We start from the raw sequence: 8966 nt of genomic DNA, 5'->3' as shown, positions 1-8966 counted from the left end.
TAAAGGGAGGGGAGAGGATTCAATTTCCTCTTTTCAATCCATAATATCTCAGGTTTTATTTAAATGAAAATATGTCTTTAAGGACCATGATAAGAGTTTCCAGATACCTGCTATTGACCTTGAGGTAAAAAATAAGGAAAAAATTCTCTACACTGTAGGAACTTATTTGTAGGACACATTCTGTAATGACCATGATGGCTCCTCTTTGCTGGTATTTTCCCTCATGAAAGCGACAATCTAAACTATTTTGAAAATTGAGTGGAAAAAAAATTGCTTCTACGCATGACGTTTCTTTCCTTTTGATGTAAAAAGAATAATGATAATATATTGATAAATTAGCCCAAGATAAAAACTTAAAATAACAAAAGAATTAGTTTTCCAATTATGTCAAATGCATCCTACCAATATTATGCTTAGGCAACTGGAGGAGTCGTTGGCTTAGATTTTTTTTAAAACTTTGTAATCGAGAGAAGGCCAATATTTATTATATACATAATAACCGCTTGGTGGCCTAAGTTGTTTCGTTCCCGTGTTGTGTGTGGTAAACCTGAGTCAAAGGGTCAGCGAAATCAATTTACTGTGATGGAAATTCACTTTCGGGTAGATAGCTCAATGACGGCTATTGTCCCAGCACCAGGCCTAATAGCCTAAATTCCACAAATCTATCTGACTATGTTATACTTCTACTATGGTTACCTGACCAGTAGTATTAAGCAAATAAATCCATCTGTTTTAGAACTACACCTCCTTTGAAAAAATATTTTTAGTTTTCTTCTGACTGCCGTTGTAAAATTCAGTTAATTGAATGTTGGCAACCATAAATAGGTTGAGAGAGTGTATTACAGGCCCTTTACCTATTTCATTGCGTAACCTGATTTATAGTGAGGGGATAAGGGACCCTGGCATTTGTGGGAGTGGTAATAGCACTCCCATGAATGCCCACGGGCCTGATGGAACGTCCTACAACTCTTATCTCTCTTACTCTTAGCCCTTCCTTTCTTCTACTTTCTCTCACCATCACTTTAGTCTTTATACCTCCTGTTTTCTTTCCCCTCCTCCTATCAGGATGACTATTGTTGGCAAAACTGGATATCACTGTGATCATGGCTATGAATGTTCATAAAACCTGATGGAGGGAGGTTGGACGGCATTCCTCCTCACCCGTAGAATTCAAGTACCTAACGTGTCAGAGCGAGGGGAAAGTCTTATGTCAAACAAGGCCACCAGTACTGGGTCTGATCTCGACGGACTGAAGACGCCTTAGGTGCTGGTGGCCAAGTGTATAACCAAGTAGTAACCTCTAGGGATAGGCACCACATGGTACCAAACCCCATCCCTCCCTTGTAGCTCTCCTTGGTGGGTGGAGGGCTACTTGGTCGAAATATTCTAATACGTCCAATGCAGGAACAATCTCCCCAGCAAGTTGACGACACTGGCCTAGACAATGAATCTTACACCAGCTCTTCCCACAGAAAATCACTGGGAGACCAGGGTGAACTCTCTACTGGTGGTAGTTCAGAAAAATTGAGAGTGCTCTATTGCAGAAATCTCTCATTCACCATGAAGTTTGAGGTAATAGAACTAATTGCAAAAAAGTATGGTAAAGTTGAAAGAATTAGACTGAAAACAGGAAGATGAGACTTCTTTGGATGCCTATATTTTATATGATAGCAATAGATCTCTAGAGAATGCCAACACATAACTGAATGGCCATGAAGTCCTTGACAAGCCACTACAAACAAAGCTGTTTGACATCAGTAATCTTAGAGAGGACCCTTTTGATTATTTTCCTGAGGAAAAACTACCTACGATAGAGAGAAAATCCCCTATCCTGGTATGGTTTGTAGCAACATATAAAGAAGGCAGTGAAAATTTCTTAAAAGCTTCTGAGACCCTCAATACTGCCCTAAATGGTATTCCTCCTAATAATATAAAAAGATATGGACGGAACATTCTTATTAAAGCTAATAGTGGAGGATAATATCCCAGATAATCAAGGTAATTGTGCAAATCATGATACAAGCATGAAATTTTGCACAAAGGCCCACTAAACTGTGTTATACACTTTCAAACTCCTGGCCAAAAGAAATAAATTTTTTCAAAATGGCCACCCAATTTTTCAAAATGACAGTTTTTGCAATGGAAGAAATCTGAAATATCGACTTCAAATAATCTGGTAACGTTCTTTTGAATAAAACTGGTGAATTAATTGATGTGCTCTCTTTCTAGAATGTCTGATAAGCGATAGCAAGTTAATTTTTGTACTGCGCATGCGCAAAAAATAGGAATAAAAACAATTTTCACCGCTTAAACATAACTTTTTTGGTATTTCAACATGCGTTTGAAACAAAACACATGAATAATAATTTTTGTATTGCCCCCACATTGAAATTTCATAATAATATAAAATAGTATTCATACACGTGCAAACAAAATAAGAGCGATTTACATGCACTGCCAGGGTACACTGGTGTAAATCGTTGCCTATTGATAATTGGCATGGGGTTCATTGTAAGCTCATTATGAGTCTGCCAAATACTTTATGGTTTGCCCCTTTGTACAAAGAGTCGTATCTGAATTGACAGGGTGTGCTGACGCGGGATAGCCGAGCCAATGATGGTGTACAGATCGCACTGGAGTTAAATTACAATGGATGAACGATCGGGCTGTGTGTAGGAATGCCATTGTCGAGCTCAGTCGAATCCCATACAGATAAAGTACAGTTTCAGGTGGTTAAAGGATAAATCCTCGGCCTGTAAACACTCTTATCTTAGCTGTATTGATAAACAATTATTGTCTAGTAAAACAAGTTCCCAGTTGTGTCTTTATAGTACTGTCCCTTTGTGTATAGATTATTTTGCATTCTTAGATTTTCATTTAAGCATGGCGAAAAGAATGCACCCATCTTCAGTCTCAACAGATAGGTGGGGAACTAATTAGTTTGAATGTTGTTTGTATCAGGAAGACACAGATGAATCGTTAACACCCTCAGTTGATGGGTACAAAATGTTATCAAGAAATGTTTCCAATTTCACGAATGAAATAGTTTGCCTATTCAACTTGACCTTAGGCAGCTAGACGACGGCCATGGTATTGAGAAAACCCTAACAGATAATGATGCTAAGTATCACCCAAGCTGTCGAATCAAATTTAATAACACTAAGTTAAAACGTGCAGAAGAAAAACATCATTCTAAGACCAAATCGACGAGTGAAACTTGTAGACGAGTTTGAAGCCATTGCCAATTCACCCCACAGGTTGTCAGATATTAAACACCATGAGGATACAGTGATCTCACAGAAGTCATTCTTTGGAGAAGTTCAAGGGCTTGTTAAGACTTTCAATGATTTTGGAATTCCATTTCTAGAAGAATCCTCTGATCTTTACAAACTTGATTCAAAAGATATTGTGAGTTCAGAGATGGCAAAAATCGACACCTTAAAGAATATTGGGCTAAATCAATACAACGAATTTCTACAAAGAATTACAGATGAGGGACAACCTGATTTCTATGATCCAATCAAAAAGAACAACTTCACTTTGTTCAGCCGCAAAAAAAGCCAAATAGCACAGTTCCTTCCAACGGAAAGATAAAAAGTCTGAAAAATGATTGAGACACGTTGGAAACCCAGCAAGTGATCCAGTGTCTGATGCATTGGTTATTGATGGCGCAGCTATGGTAAATTCAAAACCACCTCGGGAATTGAAAACATTTAATGACTGCGCCATTGTATTATTTCACCGCACATTGCTTCTTGCTTAAATAGGCATCCAAGGGTAGATGTTGTATTTGATGTGTATAGGAAAGACAGTCTTAAGGCTAGTACCAGGGAAAAGAGGAGTTCCAGAGTTAGATGAAAAGTGGTTGGAACTACTAAAACACCAATGGTTTGGAGTAGTTTTCTAAGAGACAACGACAACAAAACTCAGTAGTTCGCATTCCGTGGCGAGTTGATTGTGACCATTGAGACTGACAAACAAATATTTGTAACCCTAGGGGAAAATGTTCTTACAAATAAGATTTCAGACATAACGCAGCTGTACCTGTGCAACCATGAAGAGGCTGACACTCAAATGTTCATTCATATCCAGCATGCAGCCATCAATGGATGTAAAGACATTTCCATGTACAGTACTGATACTGATGTAGTTTTGGGAATTTTCTTATTCGAAAAGCTTGGAGTTGATGGAATGTGGATAGGTTTTCTTTGGTCGAGTAGGGGAAAAAAACCCTTTGTCCCTCAATACCTAGGTACTAATCCCCAGGTAGTCGTTTTTTCTACCCGGGGATTAGCACCTAGGTGTGAAATTTCACACCTTTTAATGTGTTAACTATTTTTCTCACCTTTTAGTGAGGTGTTAATTACTTTTCACACCTTTGGGTGTGAAAATTGACCATAAAGGTGTGAATATAACAAACAGGTGTGAAATTTCACTACCCTGACACCAAAGTCCTCATAGTCTACGGAGGTAGAAATCCTGATTTCAACCCTGACCCCAAAGTTCCTTATACTGTAAGAAGGTAAAAAACCCTAATTTCAACCCTGACCCCAAAGTTCATCATATTCTATGGAGATAAAATCCCTGATTTCAACCCTGACCCCAAAGTTCCTCAAACTCTTGAGGTAAAAACCCTGATTTCAACCTTGACCCTAAAGTTCCTCATAGTCTACAGAGGTAGAAACCCTGATTTCAACCCTGACCCCAAAGTTCCTCATAGTCTACGGAGGTAGAAACCCCGATTTCAACCCTGACCCCAAAGTTTCTCATACTGTAAGGAGGTAAAAAAAACCCTAATTTCAACCCTGAACCCAAAGTTCCTCATACGCTATGGAGGTAAAGACCCTGATTTCAACCTTGACCCCGGATTCCCTCAAAAACTCCCGATGACGTCACAAAACTCTACGACGTAAAATCCCAAGGTTTCAACCCTCATAATATTCCATACATAAAGAGGTTAAATGGAAAATCAGACTACATACAGAATTGTTATTATTTTTGTAACGAAAGTCATACAAAAATACACGAGTAATGGTATACATGAATTAATATTCTATACCAAGTCATATAAGAATACACTGGAAAAGGTGCACAAAACAATATATGGACATGATATACATTCGTTTTACGAAGATAATACATCATCGAGACACATTGCTAGTATATACCTCACACATCCTCCCCAGTTTCCCGTTCGTGTGTGAAAGATAATTCATCTAATACATCTAAGCTTTTAAATCTTGATAACAAGTTCTTCATATATAAATCTTCCACACATCTTTCCTCTAGCAGGGATAAATTCTTTTTCATGATGACCACGCAAGTGATTTTACCAATTTTTTTCATTTCACCACTGAATGTAGATAACACAGGTAAATATTGATTCAACCAGGTCACGTTAACTCGTCCACTTTGTCCGATACCGGCGGGGAAGATAACTTATTTGACATAGTCATACGATGATTTAAATCATCTTTGGAATATGCTACACTCTTTTGCGCATATTCGTTATCTTCAACAGGGGCACTGATACCATATTGGGTTAATAAAGTAGCTATGGTGGGGAGATCTATTTCAGCATCACATTTCCAAGAGGTAATATTCTCGGGTCTTTTCACAATGACAGACCCTTCAACACCGCGATCGCGAAGACAGGCGTATGTTGCACCAGCTCGAGAATATAGAAAGTCTGCAATCTCGGTGTATGGATAACTTCGAATGAGGTCTTCAACCACTGTAATGTACGACTTTTGAGGTTCTTTAAATAATATTGGAATAATATCTGTTAACTATTTTCAACGTAATCGGAGCATTTACCCCCTCCTCCCCAGCTACTTCAGCCACCTTGCCCACACACTTTATAAGAGAATGAGGAGGTCCCGTGAGTGATTTAGCTGCCGTGGGAAATTTTGCATTCATTTTAACATTAAGAGGTATGGACATGTCACTAACGGTTGTATCCAACTTACCATTACCCTCAAGGTTAGTATAATTATTATCAATATTATCACAAACCTCCTTTCTATTCATTAACCTCTCATATGTAACAGCGGGGATAACGTAACACTCCTTCATTTTTCGTCAATTAAAAAGACTCCCTATCAAACTCGCAGCTAAAGGTAGTAACACTGATAAAATAGCACCCTGTTACAGCTTTTCAATATATTTTTCTTCTTAGCTACAGATGTTGTTTTTAAGGACACAGGATGAATTTCACGCCTACACTTTCTCAAGTGTTTAATGAATTTCTTATTTTGAGTTAGATTACTGCAAAGAAAACTTCTAAAAATTTCTGATATGGTAGCCACAAAACCTCCGTTTAAGGTTGGAAGGACTTTATTTCTCTCACTGGGTGATAAACATGTGATGAATAAAATAAAGTTTTTATTTTTATGAATTAAAGGTTGTTTACGGTTTATATCTGTACAATTTGAGATTCATCGACCCATGAATTGAATTGACTCGGGTAAACTTTCCAATTAACGTAATATTGAGTTTCATTATTTTTCTTCCTGCTTCTCAGAATAGTGATATATGTTTCTGATGGAATTGTGGGAATTAATTCTTCAAGATAGAATACTCCCTTTATTTCTTCACCGGCTAAATCTTCCAAGAAGTATATGACAGGATTTTGCAATGTATCCACTTTTCGGATTTTAAAAATTTCCAGAGTCTTTTGAATAGTATATCGCCTTCTAAAAACTGCGTTCTGATGCTCATCCGGTATATGTGTTAGTGGTTTCATCGTATTTACAAACGAGCCAAAGAGTTGTACTTTTGGTTCGCATAGCAGACTTCATTTGGTATCTCTCTCTCCATCTCAGTTATGTCTCCATTGAACTGTGAAGATATTCTCTTAACTTGATATTCATATCTTACTTCTTTCGTGAGTAGAGGGTAAGTCGTGGAAACACAAAGTATCCAAAATATAATATATTGTTCCAGATTACATCTTGGTATAGATGCAGAGAAGATTTCTGAATAGATGTTTGAACTAAGAGGAGTAGAGGAAGTCTGAGTTACAATACGTTTACAAATCATAGACGAGCAAACCTAATAAAAAATACAGGCATATGAACGAACATACATATTGAGGTTACGACGCATAAGCCTTCTCTTTCTCGTGAGAGCCAAAGTGGTTCCCAAGGAAGAGGTTGTTGATGGTCTACATACACTCTGCTGGTGTAAGGTTCTCACACTCTACATTGGATTTCGGGCAGTCTTTCCTGCATGACCTCCTTTGCCCCTGGCCTGATTCATGTTACATGCATTACTTCTAAAGAATGTTCACACATTCCTAGTTATCATGTAAGTCATTACAAAACGCTCGGTCACGAACAAAATCAAATATAAAGAACAGTCAGGTCGGAAAGATTGCCTTACCACAAGATGTGTGCGAGTGTTATTTCAGATGTAGATACACAAGTTATGGTAAACATATAACTAGCAAAACAGAATGATGAAGGAAATGATATATAACTGGTTATATGTAAAAATCAGGTATATATATATACTATATATATATCTATATATATATATATACTATATATATATTATATATATATATATATTATAGAAATGATTATTTACGTAAAAAAAAAACTTGGAGTATAAAGATATAGATCCACGTACATGACATATGCATATGATTTGATACCAAGGATTATATATGTGATATATTGATACATTTATATAATGCAAGTCATGAAGATACATATTCAACAAAAATACTAGAGTATTTCTGATGGTTACATGACGCACAAAGATTATATATTGAAAAAATCATCATATATTGATAAAAATTAATGGTACCAAAATGTGATAAGATATAAGATAGTAGGTATATTATAGGTGATACCTGATATATGTATACATGTATATATTGATTCAAATTACTGATTCAAATAAATGTGATTAAGATATGTGCACTTTATATAGATTCCTAGTGTGTACACGCACAGATATATTGATTCATTGTTTATCTTCTATATGCTTCATGTAGGCGGGCTGATATATATATTCTATAGATTAGTGTGCACTGTTTGTTTTAGGATACTGACACTTTTACATATGGAATGCATTGTCAATGAGGTTTCTACTACACAGTTAGCCATCGTCTTGAACAACTTTTCACGCATTTCACAGTTCCAAACAACCACCTTGAGTCAAGGGAAATGGCCAGTTTCAAATGACCCTAAAATTGAATGCCTTAAGGGCATAGGGGAGATTGTCTGGACGGTCTCCGACGTTCTGTTGATGAGCCATTCTTGTTCTCTTCGTCCTACGCCAGACGAATACATTCACAGCAACCATAATCACCACTGTCACCAGGGTCACAGCTAACAGGAAATAGTAATGAAGGTCCTCAGCAACATCGTAAGCGGGGAAGTCCGGTCCTTGGTAGCTAAACGTGTCGGCTGCTGGGCTACCTTTTGACTGAAAGGCAGAGGAAGTGCTGGGATATGGGTATTACCCCAGGTGCTTATTCCGTGGACGGTGTAGTTGGTCGTTGCTCCACAGCAGCCGTCCGCAGCGACGAACAATCGTGAAGATGCAGCTGATCCATCCAGGCATTCGACTTTAAATTCTTCGGTAGAGAGAATCTCAGCCAGGTTCCGTTCTTCAGCCTGTAAGCGAACTTATACTCATCAAAAGGGTAAAGACAATCCAGGCAGCATTCTGGCGCGTCAGAAAGAGTACCATTAAAGGCTAGACCTAACTCGCATGAACCTTCGGATATAGTGTCGAATTCAAAGGGCTCAGCCGTAAAAACCTTATTACCCATGGCTGTGTAACAATGAGCGAACGAGTCCAGGTCTCTGACGACCGTAAAAGTTTCCTTATTAGGGGAAATTAATACGTAGCCAGACAGATTCAATATTACTGGTAATGAGCTATTTGAAAAGTAAGTAGGAAACAGAGCTATTTTGTAAGATTTCCATGCAATAGAAGGATCAAAGGGAATA

Source organism: Macrobrachium nipponense, chromosome 4 (assembly GCF_015104395.2).
Source record: "Macrobrachium nipponense isolate FS-2020 chromosome 4, ASM1510439v2, whole genome shotgun sequence".
NCBI classification, from domain to species: Eukaryota; Metazoa; Arthropoda; class Malacostraca; order Decapoda; family Palaemonidae; genus Macrobrachium; species Macrobrachium nipponense.
Note: the sequence above shows the minus strand (reverse complement) of the source record.